An 18340-nucleotide genomic window follows, 5' to 3' on the forward strand; every position below is an offset into this window, starting at 1 on the left:
CCACATTTTTAGAATGAAAGGTAACTCCTGAACAGATATATGAAAACCTACAAGAAGAAAAGTGGAAAAACTGAGGAAACTCATTTCCCAAGAAATATTTCCAAGTTGTTCTTTCCCCCTATTTATTGCCCCAAAATTGAAAGGAAAACCACAAAAATTGGTAGGGGGACAATTTTTTCCATATTTTTTTCCAGGTCTTCACATCTCTAGTGCTTCTGATGTAAATGTCCTTCTCATCTGTTATCCTGTTTCCCACAACTGGTAGTCGGGTGGCCTTCAGGGACAGCCAGGTCTGCTTCCAGGAAGCCCACGAGAAGGCAACCCTGAGGAACTCTACATTAGTTGCTAGCAGTGGGCACTTCTACGTGTAAATGAGAAGACAAATATTTCTTCCCTCATCAGTCTTCTCCCTCCCCTGTTTTTCTCACATCCACACTGCTCCACGACAAAACCCTTCCACCCCAAAAGAGATACCCATCCGCTTCATTTTGATACATCAAAATAAGAGAGGGTCTCCAACTTTAATTACTGAGCGTCGGCTTAAAATATCAGCCTACTGTTGACATCCACAGGAGACTACAGAACCCATGATGCAGTGCAACTGTGATCAAAATACACCTCCACAGAAACATCCCAGGCCTGTGTAAGGCAGGGAATGGAAGCCAGAACCACCACAGCAGAGGCAAATAACAAAGCATAGGTTCCAGCGTTTCTCTAATCAAAACAGGGACATCCTATTCCACAAGAGTAATTTTACTATTAATATCCTTCCCATCTGACTGGGTTGCCCCAGCTACTCAGGGCAGCTTCCAACATACATAAAAGCATAATAAAACATTAAACCTTTTTTTTTTTTTAAACTTCCCTATACAAGGCTGCCATAAGATGGATCAGTGGCTGGATACCTCAATTCCCTCCAACATTTCTCTGATGAAAATAGGGATGTCCTAAAGAAAAGGGGTCTCTTTATGGATCACTGCCTTGTCATGGCAAAGGGGCTTGAATAACTCAGAGTACCTATGAGTTATGCTGTGCAAGGCCACCCAAGACGGACGGGTCTTAGCCGGAAATTTAGACTAAATGTGATCCACCTGGAGAAGGAACTGGCAATCCACTCCAGTATTTTGCCAAGGAAACTCCATGGACATAAAAAAGGAGTAGCTTTGAGAAGAAAGTGAGAGTTTCCAAGTCATGCCCTGGTTCATGGGATCATGGAGAGTCAAACACAATTAAGATGACTAAACAACAACAACAAAAGGAAAAGGGAGACATTCTGGGATCAAAGCAGAAACCAGGGTGGCTTCTGTAAATGCAGGGTTCCCTGGGGAAACTGACAAGGTTATTTTTAAGGTATTTTAAATGGTTTCTCAAAGGGTTAAGAAATCATACTAGCTGCTCATTGCAGGCAAGTTCGTATGTATAGTCAAAGAAATGGTTCAATGCCTTGAGTTAATTTATAAGAAACTTTTGCAGCACAGATAAAGCTTCACTGTCTGTGTGATCTCTTCAAAGAAACAATTTCTTCATTAACTGGATGTGTTACTGCTATGAGTGTTATGTGTTTCCCAGAAAGGTAGGCTTGCCTGACTAATTCATTCTTTGGGAATTCTGATGCAAACTGATAGGATCATTGGCCTCATGGACTAAGGTGGAAATTAGTCATCTTTGGATTTTGTGTTTCTCCAAAATTTGCAATACAGTTCTTAGCTTTAAAAAATCAAGGATCTGCATCTTAGCATAAAATCTGTTTTCAGAAATGCATGATTTGAGAGAAATATGTATATTGGAAAAAAAACGTTTAAAATTAACCATGTTTGTGGCAAATTAAATAACAATAGCAATTGTAGATTAATGTGGGAAGGGGACCAAAGAAACTTATGAATGGAAATGGATTTATGAATGAATATGGATCTATGAATGAACATGGACAGGAAATAAACTGACCCATTCATCCCTAGCACTGGAAAATTGGTTGGATAAATGACTTCATCTAACATACTCCCTGCACCCAAGAACACACTGTCTGCGCAATGGAAGACCTACAACCAGGAAGATTTACAAAGAATCACATATTTTAAAAACAACTGTCATGGTTTGATAACAGGACCTTATCATTGTTACCCCAGAGATAGGTTTGTTTTTTTCAAAAAAGAAATGCACCATTGCCTACAACTTCTTTGGAAACAGTACAATATTCTTTTAGAAAATGCATACCATGGTTTACTGCCCACTGTCAGGTCCTGTGGCAAGAATGGGGAAACATTTTGGCCCTCTGGACATGACTGGACTCCCAGCTTCTTCCAATACAAGTCAGCATGGTCAATGGTCAATGATGATGGAAGTCATAGCCAAGCAAGATTTTTTTTTGGGGGGGGGGTCCCAGGTCTGCCTACTCCTCCCAGATGGACTGGGGTTCTGTACCATTTCACACCTGTGAGGGAGGCAGGTTTTTGTACAGCCGTGTGTCACTGTGGTGGGTCTTCGGAGGAGGAACCCACTTGACTGTCACAGGTAAGTCACCAAATTTATCCTGAATCTTTCTGTACCCGATGCAATATTCTAATATTTCCATCATTTTTTGCCTTCTTTTCATTCTCTGGTTCTTGATTGACTTTTGGGCTTTTCGTATTATATCTACGCTGATTCTTTCATAGGGACTGCTGAATTGTTAAAAAAACCAGGCAGTGGGTTAAAAAAAATCCTATTCGCTGCATGTAGAAACAAAGATGGATCGGTTTAATCCTACTTCTCAGGTGGTGGGGTGCGTCAATGAAATGTCTCTATAAACTCTGTCAGTCTTTCCCACTGGGTGGAAATTATATTTGAAAACTGAGTTTGAGTTGTGGCATCTCCTATACAGCTGGATTACATCTGATGGTATTCACTGATTCTGCTACTAAGAATCCTGACTGTGAATGAAGAAAAATAGAGTAAAATAGATAGTTTATAAACTTGCAACAAGCTCTTTTTAAATATTCACTGAGAGTTTCCATCTAGATTTTACTTCAATGATAGAAACTATGCAATTGTTTTTCCAAAGTTGAACTGAGTTTTGTGGATGACACTTCATCAAAATGAAATGGTAGATCTTATACTACTTTTTTGGGGGGGGGGTATTCTGAGAAATGCAATCCAAAATCCATAACAATAGCACTTTTGAAGTCTATGCAACTGCAAAGGCAGAAGCAGACTGTGAATTTTAGCCTTACGCAGTGACTTTAGTGAGATTGTAGGAAAAGAACCACTTTATTGAGTGCATACAAGTGTATGCAAAACCAAAATATTAGACTCTGGGATGCCATAAATTTTAAAGACACCCGATTGTTCAAATTGTCATGTCACCCTCTAAGACATCTAGATGAAATCAGTCTTGAAGATGGAAATCAGGAGCCTATTATTACTATAAGAGAATACAGGTGCCTGATTGCCACCATCCAAGCCGATTTCACAGATGTATTAGTTTTTTCACATGTTGACTTGAATCCGCATGATCTAAGTGTTTGATCTCAAAGCTAATTCCTCTGGGGCATGCTATTATATTCTAAAGTAGGCTGGGTATAGAAGGCATTGGAGTCCAAGCATCCTTTCTGAGAAAGGTTCGCTGGAACTATTTTTGAGCTTCCACAATGTCACCACATTGAAATTTTTTCAAAGAGGTTTCTCCAAGAGAAACTCTTCTTAGATTGCACCCAGAATTGTCCATCAGTGCATTGCAAGGATGGGACAACCTGTGACTCCTCCAGATTTTTCTGGGCTGCAGCTCACAATAACCCTGGCCATTACCGTGCTGGGAAAACTACGGAGAGTTGAGTCCAACAACTCAAAACAGGTTCTCCCTGTTTTGATAGGCTCAGGGGTTTTTTAGGGAGAATGTCTTCTTCCAGAATATATTAGTGATTCCATGGCAGGAGTAAGTGGCAGAATCCAACCATTCCAATGCATTTACTGGAATCGAGTCAACATATATATATATATATATATATATATATATGCTTTCGTAGATTTTCACGGGTACAGGAATGCAGGTTTTGGTGTCCTCGGGTGTCTTCCCGTGTAAAAGTTGGGGTGTCTAGGCGACGTTTCGACGAGGTCTCACTCGTCATCTTCAGGCTGGTGCTTTCGGCTTCTTGTTACTGGAACAGAGCAGGATCTCAGTGTTTGAGTTCCTATAAATACTGTTGAGGAGGTGTGGTGTATAGCCTCCAATGTTCTGGGCAGAGAGGAGGTTCCCAGGCTAGTGTGCCTTTTCTTCTTTTGTTCCTTAATTACTTGAGGGATATCTTGAGTGATTTCTTGAGTGATTTCCTGAATCCCACTTAGGTGGGTCATTAGGTGTGGATTAGTTGCTAAAGCCTTCGTGTCTTGAACTCTTGAACTTTGTGAAGAGTTTTTCTGAGAAGATGGCTGTACTGCACTTGGTTGTGCTCTGGCTTGGCTTCGTGTATAGGGGCGAGCTGTGGTTTTGTGGCCTGTGCCAGCCAAATCTGTGTAGGGATTGCAGGGGGGTGCAGCATCCGGAGGTGCCACCCTGGTTTGGCTACTGGATGGTGTCTGTAATTTATCTGTGGAGAGGGTCTGGGTTTGGGTCTGGTGTGGTTGATTGGTGATGGCGTTCTGTGTGCCTCTGGATCTGGTGTCAGATTTTGTGGGGAGGGCTAATTTCCAGATGTCTGGCAAGCGGGATGTGTCGTCACGCTTGTTCATGTTGTGAGGGTGTTTCTCTATCTCGATGGCTTCCATGATTATTCTCTTGTGGTGATGTTCCATGTTAAAGAGCAATTTGGAATCTGCAAAATTAATTTCGTGTCCTGTTTCTTTCATGTGTTGGAAAAGAGAGGAAGTTTTTTCTTCTTTTTTGACGGCATTCTTGTGTTCTGCGATACGTGCATTTATTCGTCTGTTTGTTTGTCCAATGTACGTGGCTGGGCAGACTTTGCAGGGTATTTCATAGACCCCTTGGTTTTCCAACTGAATTTTATCCTTGGGGTTTCTGAGGATATTGGCTATTTTTTGGTTGGTGCAAAAGGCTGTTTTGATATTGTGTTTATGGAGGATTTTGCTAATTTTATCTGTAGTGCCCTTGATATAAGGAAGGAGGGCTATGCCATTGTTTTCTTCTGTGTCTTGGTTTTTGGGGGGTGTTTCTTTTTGGATATATATATATATATATATATATATCTGTTTGGGAAAACCCTGCTATAACGTATAGTATTCTCTTACAATTCTGTGTGATACCAAAGCTAATTCCTCTAGGACATCCTATTTTAAAGATCTGATCTTCTAAGAAGGGCTGAGAATGTGATCAGTGGCGATGAGATTATGATAACAGATTACTAATTCACAAGAACTCAGCCCATCATCCCCAATTGTCCCTAGTTACCAGTGATAGGTATGGTTTTCTGATGTCTGTTCCTGGTCAATGTTTCCTGCATTTGTCCACATAATAACTTTGGGAGATGCCTTATTGAGCAGCTGGATGTGAAACCCGTGGCCCTCCAAACATTGTTGAGCTCCAGCTCCTATCAGCTGCAAATGCTTAGAGATTATGGGAGTCATAGCCCAACCACATCTGAATAACCAGAGCTTTCACATCCCAGTATGAGAGTATTCAGTGTTCAATGATTCAGCTTCCTCCACTGTAGAAGTTAGATTTCTGGGTGGATGCATCTTGTGCCCATACAAGTACATTGGTCTTGGTTTATAGAAGTACAACAAAGTAAGCAAGGAGGGTGGTAAAGGTGAGGAAATTATGAGGAAAAACTTGAAGAAACTGTGTCTGTTTAGCTGGCACAAGAAAAAGCTGAGCTGGGGGATAAAGAATGATATCTGAAGGTCTATCGCCCAGAAGAGGACTACAGCCTGTTCTGTGCTGCCCCAAAGGGCGGATCCAATAAAGTTTGAAGGAGGATAAGCTTCTAGACAGTGAGAGAAGTTCAGCAACACCATTCAGTTGCGTAGAGGGTTTCTGATTTGTTGATCATCATAAAGGGGACGATGATGTATGGTAATTATCCAGAAAGGTTGTGGGTCTTTCTTCAAGTGTAGGCTGGACAGAGTTCTGCTGAGATCACTCTAGCTCTGGATCTCCTGCAGCAAGCAGGATGTTGGACTAGGTAACCTGCAGGAGCCCTTCCATAATTCCCCATTCTCTATGGCTCTCCAACTCTATGATTCTATAGACTTATACTCCATGCAGTGCTCAGCTTGCCGCATTAACCCATTAAGCAACTATGGAAGCATATATTGAATCACCCACTGACTAGTCAGTGGAAGCTGGTCCATTTGGGTCAATAGGGTGCTACCCCATCAACCTCAATGTGCCCTCAACCAGCGCTCACATGACTGCTTTCTTTCTAGCAACCACTACGGGGGTGGCCCTGGCTGTCAGCTTTTCCTCCTTAGTCTCAGTGTTGCCCTTCTAGTACTCAGCAGGGAAGAGGATGGGGACCAAATTAGAATGAGCTGGCTTTCCCTGCCACTGGTTCCAACTCCACCTAACTTTGGTCTCCCTTGCTTTCTGCTGTACCAATCCCAAAGGGCATCACTGTAATGAAGGCAGGTTCTCAGCATATATCTAAGCAGAAGAGTATATTTAAGCAACCCTTCTACAAATTAAATTAATCCAGCAGGCAGATTGTCCAGCAATGTGCAATGGTGAGGAACAAGAGGAATGGCTTGGTCAGCAATCCTTAAGGTGGGAATGGGGTGTTCCAATGAGTGTCTGCCAATTCTGATTTCTGAGCTGCTGAGGGTAAGTTAGACTCAGTGTCATGTATCAGTCAAAATGGAAGAATAGGGTGCTTCTGAAACACACTCAGAGTGTCCTGCTCTGATTACAGCACAACCAGGACCTACACTCTGAGGACTGGGAGACAGCCTTCCCAAACTAGAAGACATGACTTCCAGAGGCATTTGTTTTTTAAACAAGGAAATAGGATCCGATTGCAATTCCTTTATGAAATCAAATAAATTACGCAATCCCATATGTCTCTATTATATAATATTCCCCTGAGACACGACGCTTAACCAGATTTGCCATTGACTTCCAGGTCAGCCAACAGTACCTCCAACAGTGAATGTCTTCCCACCATCCCCAGAAGAATTGAAGAGCTCAGACAAAGCCACCGCGGTGTGTCTCATGGATGGCTTTTACCCAGGCATTGTCCAAGTTACCTGGCAGGCTGATGGCACCACCATCTCCTCTGGGGTGGAGACAACCACGCCCACCAAGCTGAATGACAAGTACGCGGCCAGCAGCTACCTCAGCATGAAAAAGTCCGACTGGGAGAGCTATGAGGCAGTCACCTGCAAAGTGACGCATGAAGGGAAGACCGTTGAGAAGGTGGTGAGGAGATTGGACTGTGCCTAAAGGCTGGATGGGTCTGTTGAGTTCCTCGTGCCTCCAGCAACCAAGAAGAAAGAGTCCTTTCATATTCATATTCTCTGATTTCCTCTAATGCTATGTTGATCCATCGTCTGGTTTCCTCCCTTATGTTGTACCATTCCCCACACCCCCTCTCTCTTCTCCCTGGAATCCCCTTTGTATGTTGGCTTATAATGTTTGCAAATGAATAAAATGTCATACATTTCACCAGTGTTTTTTCTTGACCCACTCATTTATTCCATCTCCTTCAAACAGGTTGTATTCATGGTTTCCTGTCCTATCACAGAAGGAAGTGTGCTGTTACTCAGCCAAAATGCACTCAGCTCAGGTCTTTGGCTGATAGCAGCAGTGATAAAAGCAGTGCGATTTCAGGGAATGTAGGAAGTAGCCTTCTCCCAAGTCAGCCCAGTTATCCATCTAGGTGGGCATTTTCTACACTGGTGGGGTGTGGCTTTCCTGGAGATCAGGCAGGGTTCTCTCTTAGTCCTACCTACCAATTTAGGTCCTGAGAAATGGAAAAGGTCAATTTCGGTTCAGCATGCATCCCAGATTCATTTCTGGTGGGTATTTCAAACATTCCCAAACATCACTTACAATCCGACATGTTCTTCCTTCCACGCAGTGGATCACTCAATGCATTCTGGATGTATAATGAAGAGGAACTAGGCTCTAGTGAATTAAAATCACGGGTTTCTCCTGAGTATAAAATAAAATGAAATAAAATAAAATAATTTCATAATCACTGGGAAGCTGTTAACCAATACCTTACCAATATACAAACTAAATTAGCAGACATGGAGTAAAGGTAGAAATCTTTGTACCTTGTGACCGACCTGCAGCCCTTGAGTTGTTATAATTCCCATCATTGCTGGCCATTGGCCATGCTGGCTGAGTGGGATGCAAGCTGGAGTCCCACAGCATCTGCAGGGCCCACCCCTGACATAAAGCAACAGCTATGGGACAGGATTTTGGTAAGCTTCCAGTTTTCTCCATCAGGTTGCAGTCACCCTGCCTATACCATAAAAATGCACCTCCCGGTTTTGTGCACAATACTGTCATGAGGTATGTAGCCCATGAAGAAAATGCCATAGCACACCTTGTTCCCAGCTTTCTGCACACTCCTATTTGAATGAGGCTATCCGGGGGGATGTCAGGGAGTAGAGGAGGGAGTAGAGGAGTAGAGGAGGGTAGAAGAGGAATGGTGGAGACCGCCTCCCCATCCTAATCTCTCCAGGGGGGAGGAAGAGGAAGACAGTACAGTGGTACCTCGGGTTAAGTACTTAATTTGTTCCGGAGGTCCATTTTTAACCTGATACTGTTCTTAACCTGAAGCACCACTTTAGCTAATGGGGCCTCCTGCTGTCGCCGCACTGCTGGAGCACAATTTCTGTTCTCATCCTGAAGCAAAGTTCTTAACCCGAGGTACTACTTCTGGGTTAGTGGAGTCTGTAAACTGAAGTTTCTGTAACCTGAAGCATCTGTAACCTGAAGCGTATGTAACCCGAGGTACCACTGTATAGATCTCGAACAGGGGTTTGAGGGAGGTCACAGCTCAGAGGCAGAGGAGGGTGGAAGTTGGGAAATAACGGGAGAGGAGGAGACAGGACCAGAATGGCAGCTGGCTGACATGGTGTCTTTAGAAAGCATCTCAGACCCTCCATCTCCCAGAACCTGCGAGCCTTAAAGGTAGGAGATCAAAGAGCTCAAAAACAGAGGGCACGTAGCAGCACCCACGGAAGTGATGACGAATGAGGAAGTGGGAGAGATGGGGATTGAAATTCACTCGGGAGAACACCATTATCCAAGAAGATGGGTTCTGTAGCTTCTCTCTGTAATACTGAAATAAAAAAGGACAGTAAGAAACCTTTCTTTATTTTTATACTTTCCTGGACAACCAGCCAGGAGCTGCTGACAGCAACCTGACAGGGGGAAAGGGGGAGAGAGGGAGATACCCCTGTCCTGGGAAGATGTTTATGGCTGCTTCTGAGCCACGTGTACACAATGGGTACCAGGAGTGCCAACTTGACTCCGCGACTGTGGGTGTCTGGCACCATAGGTGCAATGAAGTGTTCATGGCCCTGGCACAGAAATTTGTGGGTGCCCGGCCCCTTCATGGGGAATTTTGTGGGTGCTCAGGAACCCAGGGCAACAGGGAGTGAACCTATGATGGGTATCAAATGTCAGGGAGTATCAAATGGTGAGGATTCACACCAGCTCAGCAAACAGGTCTCTCCTTAGCCAGCTCCCACTTTTTTTATTTCCAACCCGTCCATGGGAGGTCAGCTTCCTCCTCTTCACTCTCAAAGTTCTCCAGCTGCTGCATCTCATCTCTCCTCAGCATCCAACTGGACTCTACTTAAGCCAGAGTTCTGTTGACCAATGTTGTCTCCCATTCCATGCCTACATCTCCTAAGGTAATTGCCTTCCTCATGCTCACAGATTCACCCTCATAACAATGAGCAGCAGTCCCCACTCCATCTCCCCCACTTTCTGCCTATGTTGGACTACTACGAACACACACAACAGTTCAATTATGATAAAATGCACATCTACAATGTTTCAAAGAGGCCTTCTACAGCATCATTTGTTTATTATAGTCTGCCTATGCCGTCCTTCCTTCCAAAGGAGCCCAATGTGCCACAGGCATCATATCATGTGTACCCGCTGTTATTTAGACCTGAACATATGTAAGCAGACATGGTCCAGTCTACCTCGGTGACCAGGTGACCATGGCTGAACCTCATGGATGGTTCATCAGGTCAACTCTCTACCTTGAAACTAATTGCCACTCAAATGAGATACATAAATCAGAATAATAAAAGCCATCAGTTTGTGATTATCGGCTTTGCAAAAGTCTGCTCCTGTTGGCTTCTATCTATGAAATCCGTGGTGCTGACCACAAAATCCATGGTGCTGTGCAAATTCTGATCGAAATACATTTGCAGGGAAACTTCCCAGGTCTGCGTTATTTCACACAAGGAGTTGGACAGTGTGCAAATGAGAGAGGTCAGAAGCCATAGAAGCAACCGAGAGTTTTCTTCTACCCACAAATCCTAAGTGCCGGATTATGTGGAAGCATCTCCATTTCACCCTGAATAAATGAAATTCATTGGCACCTCTCAAAACTCAATAACAAGCTCATTTTTAAAAAATCAGTGATAACTGTTTTCTCTGAAACATACCTGTAGCTGATTAGGGAAGTTCATATTTAAGCTCCAGTGCATTGAGTTTAATTTATAAGAAACTAGTGTGGCACAGACAAGGCTTCACTGCTTACAGATTAATTCACTTGTGAGGCCTCTTGTAAGAAACAGAGCCAACATCTGCTGCACAAAATAAGGCAGTGGTATCAATAGTTTGGTTCTCCTATAGAGATCTAGTTAGGATGACTAAAGCAGAGGTAGACAACATGGTGGCTTCCAGATGTTTTGGACTACAATGCCCATCATCCACAGTTAGGATGGTCAATGCTTAGGGACGATAGGAGTTGTAGTCCACAGGAACTGAAGGGCACCACAGTCCTTCCCATGGACTAGAGAAATTCATCTCTAATACTCCTTACATTTAGAAATGAATAACTAGGAACAGAACTACTTGGAAGTCCAGAGATTCTTCCAGGTACTCAGCACAGACCGTATCCGCCTTGCCCAGAGATGAGCCAGGTAAGTATGACATTTTTCTTCCAAAAACATACTGCTCTGTACAATATTTCATTGCATGTGCCATTGACTCTAAGCATTCTTTAAAACTGTATTTGAACTCCTTGTTTTGACTGGTGTTTGTATAGCACTTTATGAAACATTGGATTTCTGGGGAAAGCAGCTTATAAATCTATTAAAAATAAACTTCTTCACAATTGGGGGGAAATATGTCACCGTGGCGCTGTGAGTTAAACCAAAGAGTCTAGGACTTGCCGATCAGAAGGTCGGCGGTTCGAATCCCTGCAACGTGGTGAGCTCCTGTTGCTCGGTCCCTGCTCCTGCCAACCTAGCAGTTTGAAAGCACATCAAAGTGCAAGTAGATAAATAGGTACCACTCCGGCGGGAAGGTAATCGGTGTTTCCGTGCGCTGCTCTGGTTCGCCAGAAGCGGCTTAGTCATGCTGGCCACATGACCTGGAAGCTATACGCTGGCTCCCTCGGCCAGTAAAGCGAGATGAGCGCCGCAACCCCAGAGTCAGTCACGACTGGAACTAATGGTCAGGGGTCTCTTTACCTTTACCTTATGTCACCGTAAGGACAATAGCAGTTCTCCTATTGCCCATTCTATTCCCAGATGGGATAGTTGTCCCATTGTGAAGGAACAGCAGGTTTTTGTCAAGCTGTGTGTCACTGTGGGTCGTCTTCGGAGGAGGGACTCACTTGACTGTCCTTGGTAAGTCACCGAATTTATCAGTCCTTTCCACACCTGTGGCAATGTTTTAACTTTTCCATCACTTTTGCCCTCTTTTCCTTCTCCGGCTGTCATTTACTTTGCAATGAGAATTTACTATAAACGGTATTTGAAATCCTAGCCAGAGAAGAATTGTGCAAACCCATTTTGCAGGCTTCTTCTCTCCTCAATCACACTGGAAAGTTAGGGGTGGACGGGGATTTCTTTTCCTTTGTCTAGGTCCTTGTGACAGTATTTGGGGGGAAATATATCAAAATATCCTTGGTGGCTGAACCATTGGATGCAAAAGATAGTAAAGAAGTAAAACTGGGCTATAATGTCACTGTAAGTAAAACAGAAGTTGTCCTATTACGCATGTGAAGGAACAGCAGGTTTTTGTACAGCTGTGTGTCATTGTGGTACGTCTTCGGAGGAGGGACCCACCTGACTGTCACAGGTAAGTCAATGAATTTATCACAACCCTTTCCATACCTGTGACTATATTCTAACTTTTCCATCATTTTTGCCCTCTTTTCCTTCTCTGACTGTAAAGCTGACTTTAGGGTTTCTGTTGTTTAGTTTACAATGAGCCTTTAATAGAAACTGTATTTGTGATCCTAGCCAGAGCAGGATGTCGCAAATCCGTTTTACATGCCTCTTCTCTCCTCAGTAACACTGGGAAATTATTGGTGGGTCATTGTGACAATCTTTGAAAATATTTCCTTCAAATTCCCCTTCCCGGCTAACCTTGACATAATCTTACTGTTGGGTGCAAAAGATGACAGAGAAGTAAATTTGAGTTGTAGTGTTCCTTCCAGGTACCCAATATGATTTATGAGGAAGGTTGGATCAGTTTCTAATGGTGCTCCAAAATCCATATAAGTGCAAGAGACCAACCAAAATGTAATAAAATAGTGCGGAGAATCTCAGCTTTCCAGACCATTCTGGAGAACTGATAAACTTGCAGACTGCCTTGTGACATTTGGGCTGGGTTTATAAATGTATAGTCCAACTGTAGATTTCTGAACTTTCTTAGGAACTAATATGGCTCTCTTCACTTTTTCTATTGTGGGTCTTCCTATCTAGAATCATAGAACAGATTCTGTTCTAAAGAACTGTTTTTTGTTTTGTAAAACTCAGTAATCCACAGGCGCAGGCTCCCAAATGACTTTTTAAAATGAAAATCTGAAGATGTTCAACATGTTATTGATAGTTAAATGTAGCCACGTAAAATGTAAACCACAGTCTACATATTTCAGAAAAACTGAATGGGTTTTTCGGAGAAAGTTGGAGTGAGGGTTTTGCAAGGTTAAGAGAGATCTAAACTGATATATCTAGAAAAATCACTTGAGATTTAAGGGGCACGATGGAATCAAATGCAACAGGCTTCATTTTTTAACTGAAATAGAGGCACAGTAGGAGAGAGAATTAACCAATTTCCCTATATCTTTAATCTCAATTCTCACACCCTAAACTTAATGTTGATCTCACTGGGGGGGAAATTACGTGGGTACTTTTCTTCCTTTGTTCAATTTTTTATTTGCAAATATAAAAAGGAGCAAAGCCAAACACATTAGGTTGTATCTAACACTAATCTGGTTTTGAGTAAACCAATTTTGCAGGCATAAAAGACGTACGTTCATTCATTTCAGTGGGTCTTTTTGGATTAAAACTGAGTTGCATGCAACCCAGCTGGCACTGGCAATAAGAATATTCCATTAATCCTAATGTAAATATAAATATAGGCAGATTTACAAATAGGTATATAAACGATACTGATCATTATAAGCCATGCATTAAAAGGGAGAAAGCCCATGGAGGTCTTCAGACCACTGTGACACCTTCAGACCTAGAGGGGTTTAAGAATCAATTTGTCTCCCGTGGGAATTCTGGGAATTGTAGCTCTGCGAGGGGAATAGAGGGATCCTAAAATCTCTCTGCAACCTTTCCGAACTACCGTTCCCAGAGTTCTTTGGGGGAAGCCATGACTATTTAGATTGCTTTGATCCTATTTTAAATGGGTTGTGCAAATGGGTCTATACAAAGAGGGGTAAATCTGCTTGGAGATGTGTGTATGTTGGGGAGAAAGATGGGGAACGTGAACTGATTTGAAAACATGGGAAACTGAACTTAAGCCCAGGAAAATAAGAAACTAAAATTAACCCATAATGTATCCCTGTTACCTGACTACAACACCTGCCAATAGGACGCCTTATACAGAGGTGCTTGTTCTTTTTCTCTGACACTGGTTGAAATCATTATATTATTATTATTATTATTATTATTATTATTATTATTATTATTATTATTAAATGGATAAAAACCCATGCTCCTATTCTGCTTTCAGTGAAGCCATCCACTAACATATGAGAAGGGGACAGAGTTTTCTCTGATTTACCCCACGGAACTGAGGTCTCCTCTGGCTTAAAATTCATTCCAGATGGTTGTGGGACCTTCTGAACAGTGTGAGGCAGTTGGCAGCGAGGGGAAAGGGTAACCAGAAAAAAAACAGCTCCCCCTTTTCATGTTAAAAATAAATGATAACTGGAAGGGATTTCACCTCAAGGATTTTTATTCTCCAGATTCAGAGTTAAGGCTTGTTTACAGAAGTGAAATGCTGTCTTTCCCCTCTATATGGCTGTGCCAGCGAACAAAAATGGCTGCTGCTTGGACTCCCAAATGGACAGAGTGCTGCTGCACTCTGTTCATGCTTGTGAGCTTCCCATAGACACCCAGTTGATCACTGTGAGAGCAGAATGGAGGACTAGATGGGCCATTGCAGCCCTGATCCAGCAGACCTCTTATTTTCTGATGCTCTTAGAGGCCATTTTGCAATACCCGTTGCCAGGGATCAAAAGCACAGAGAGGACTGTTGCTCTCGGAATCTTTTTGCAAGCTTGCAATAGACATCAGGTTGACCGCTATGAGCACAGTGTCCCAAGCCAGATGGGCTTCTCGCCTGATCCAGAAGGGCTCATCTTAGTGACTTTAAAATATTTATGTGCAATGAAAGTTGACCCCCTCTGAGAGCAAACAGGCTGCTTTAATGATCTCTCCTTTGCTATGGCAGCCAGTATAAACATGTGGCTCATTTCCCCAGAAGAACTCGTAATTTTAAACAATCCTTTGTACAGTGGTACCTCAGGTTAAGTACTTAATTCGTTCCGGAGGTCCGTACTTAACCTGAAACTGTTCTTAACCTGAAGCACCAGTTTAGCTAATGAGGCCTCCTGCTGCTGCCGCGCCGCCAGAGCACAATTTCTGTTCTCAATGTTCTCTGAAGCAAAGTACTTAACCCAAGGTAATATTTCTGGGTTAGCGGAGTCTGTAACCTGAAGTGTATGTAACCTGAAGCGTATGTAACCTGAGGTACCACTGTGCTTAAGAACAAGTGACCAGTCCAAATTGTGCATTGAGCTTGTCCACTCCTGACCATGTCAGGGATGGGGTAACACAGTAACCCTCTACCTTTGCCCGGATGCTGTGACACCAGAAATCACATCAGCCCTGGCCATGCTTAATGGGGCTGTCACCGATTGGAGAGACACAGATTCCACATCCCTGCTTTATGCTGACTGGCAGCACTTGCACAGTTATGGGATAGGGAGATCTGAACAGCTTTCTTCTTTCTTCGGCCGAGTAAGATTGTCTTCCATAAACACAGTGTTAAAAGTGAGTCTGTAAGTGACTGTGGAGGCCAATTCTGGATCCACATGTCCTTCCACAGTGGAGACATTGGTTTCCGGGTGGGTGTTGGTCATGGTGAGGTTTTGCCGAGTGTGCCTTCCTCTTAGCATGTTTCTCCCTTTCGTTCTGAGTTCGAGCATCTTCAAAGTTCACAACACCTTTGGTAAAGGCTGTTCTCCAAATGGAGCGCTCGCAGGCCAGTGCTTCCCAGTTGTCGGTGATTATACAGTGGTACCTCGGGTTACATACGCTTTAGGTTACATACACTTCAGGTTACAGACTCCGCTAACCCAGAAATAGTACCTCGGGTTAAGAACTTTACTTCAGGATAAGAACAGAAATCGTGCAGCAGCGGTGCAGCGGCAGCAGGAGGCTCCATTAGCTAAAGTGGTGCTTCAGGTTAAGAACAGTTTCAGGTTAAGAACAGACCTCCAGAACGAATTAAGTTCTTAACCCAAGGTACCACTGTACTACATTTTTTTAGATGTTCCTTGAGAGTCTTTAAATCTCTTTTGTTGACCACCAGCATTGCTCTTCCCATTTTTAAGTTCAGAATAGAGTACAGTGGTACCTCCAGTTGCAAACAGTCAGATCCCAAGGAATTCACAACCGGGGGTGCAGCTACTGCGCATGTGCGTGGCACCGTTTAGTGCTTCTGTGCATGTGCGCACGGTGAAACCCGGAAAAATGCTTCTGGGTTTGCCACGTACATATCCCAAAGGATATGTAACCGGAGGTCAACGTCAGTAGAGGTACCGCTGTAGTTGCTTTGGAAGATGATAATACAGGCATCTGCACAACATGATCAGTACAACTTTGCTTCTTCCAGTACACTGGCCTGTCTTCCCAAATGATGTGTAAAATATGACAGCAGCTCTCTAGTGTCTATGGCGTTCTAGATGTGGATATTCCTAACTGGACTGATGCGGTCTAAACTCTTCCTCTCACAGATCACCACAGTTCAAACATGCCAAGAATGCCTGTGTTGCTTCATAGACCATAATATATTTTGCATGGGCTGAATCGTGTGTTTGTTGCGTGACATTTTTGGTTGCTATAAAGGAGTACGACCTGGTTCTCCTGGGCCTTTTTCCTAGAATCATAAATGGCTGTAACACATCTTGTAGGACACTTCCAGCTCAAGGTATAGCTTCCAAATAGTCACAGGTCCTTCCAAAACATTTCAGCACACTACATTGGGAAACTGGGTCACATAGTGCTTCCTCTATGAAATCAGATAAATTACTACATGTGTCAAATATTTAATACCCCCCTGAGACACGACACTTAACCAGATTTCCCCTTGACTTCCAGGTCAGCCAACAGTACCTCCAACAGTGAACGTCTTCCCACCATCCCCAGAAGAATTGAAGAGCTCAGAGAAAGCCACCCTGGTGTGTCTCCTCGATGGCTTTTACCCAGGCGTTGTCCAAGTTACCTGGCAGGCTGATGGCACCACCATCTCCTCTGGGGTGGAGACAACCACGCCCACCAAGCTGAATGACAAGTACGCGGCCAGCAGCTACCTCAGCATGAGAAAGTCCGACTGGGAGAGCTATGAGGCAGTCACCTGCAAAGTGACGCATGAAGGGAAGACCATTGAGAAGGTGGTGAGGAGATTGGACTGTGCCTAAAGGCTGGATGGGTCTGATGAGTTCCTCGTGCCTCCAGCAACCAAGAAGAAAGAGTCCTTTCATATTCATATTCTCTGATTTCCTCTAATGCTATGTTGATCCATCAAGTCTGGTTTCCTCCCTTATGTCGTACCATTCCCCACACCCCCTCTCTCTTCTCCCTGGAATCTCCTTTGTGTGTTGGCTTATAATGTTAGCAAATTAATAAAATGTCATACATTTCACCAGTGTTTTTTCTTGACCCACTTCTTCATTCCATCTCCTTCAAGCAGGTTGTATTCATGGTTTCCTGTCCTATCACAGAAGGAAGTGTGCTGTTACTCAGCCAAAATGCACTCAGCTCAGGTCTGTGGCTGATAGCAGCAGTGGAAAAAGCAGTGTGATTTCATGGAAACATAGGAATTGGCCTTCTCCCAAGTCAGCCCAGTGGTCCATCTAGGTGGGCATTTTCTACACTGCTGGGATGTGGCTTTCCTACAGATCAGGCAGAGTTCTCTATATGAGGTGCTTTTTTCTGGGGGGATGCAGGGGCACCCATACCCATAAACATTTTGTGAATCTAATTAGTTTCTTCTCTGGCACGGTGAATCGTCTGTTCCACTGCTACCCCCAATGGTGGCCTTTTGTCCATTTACTGTGTTTCTTTTTCTCAAATTGAACTACAAAATGGTGATTATCTTGAGCCAAAATGAGAGTACCCTTAAACATTTTTTTAGAAAAAAAAGCACTGTCTATATGTGACCTGTGATCCTTTCCAATGGGCAGTGCTTTATCTAAACAGGTTCTAGTGCTAGAGGAGCAGAGCTACATAATGGCTCAGCAACCTTTTTAGTATTATTAATGTGATCAATTGACCCTTTTAATTGCTTTTTTAAAAAATGAATTAGCTTCCTTTGCCCAGTGGAAGTTGACTGCCGCTCTCACTTTTTCTGGTTGTCCTTCCATTCCACGATTCATTTCAGGTGGTCTTTCAAACATTCCCAAACATTCCCACTGGTCTGCCATCTTCTTCAAGCCACAATATGGAGAGTGGTCCATCTGGGTCCATAGGTACAATTGGAGCCCTGGTCCACCAACCCTGGTCCACCAACCTCAGTCTCCTCAGGAAGACCCAACCTGCCTGCCTTCTGTACAACCATTCAACAGATGGCTCTGCCTCTACTTGGCTCTAGCCCTACTATCCCAATCAGTTTCATTGCTCTGATTGCTTTTGGAAGGCAATATGAAGAGCCGATAGCCTCCAGTGAATGAAAGTCATAGGTTTC

The 18340-nt window shown here is 43.4% G+C and overlaps 1 gene segment (V, D, J or C); it reads left to right on the top strand.

The window, feature by feature from the left end:
• Positions 1–2385: 2385 nt before the first annotated feature.
• Positions 2386–17163, top strand: LOC310666723 (Ig lambda chain C region-like). The segment is given in 2 exons: positions 2386–2511; positions 16756–17163.
• The last annotated feature ends 1177 nt before the right edge of the window (positions 17164–18340 follow it).

This window comes from Podarcis tiliguerta, assembly GCF_965153285.1.
Source record: "Podarcis tiliguerta genome assembly, chromosome: 16".
Lineage (NCBI taxonomy): Eukaryota > Metazoa > Chordata > Lepidosauria > Squamata > Lacertidae > Podarcis > Podarcis tiliguerta.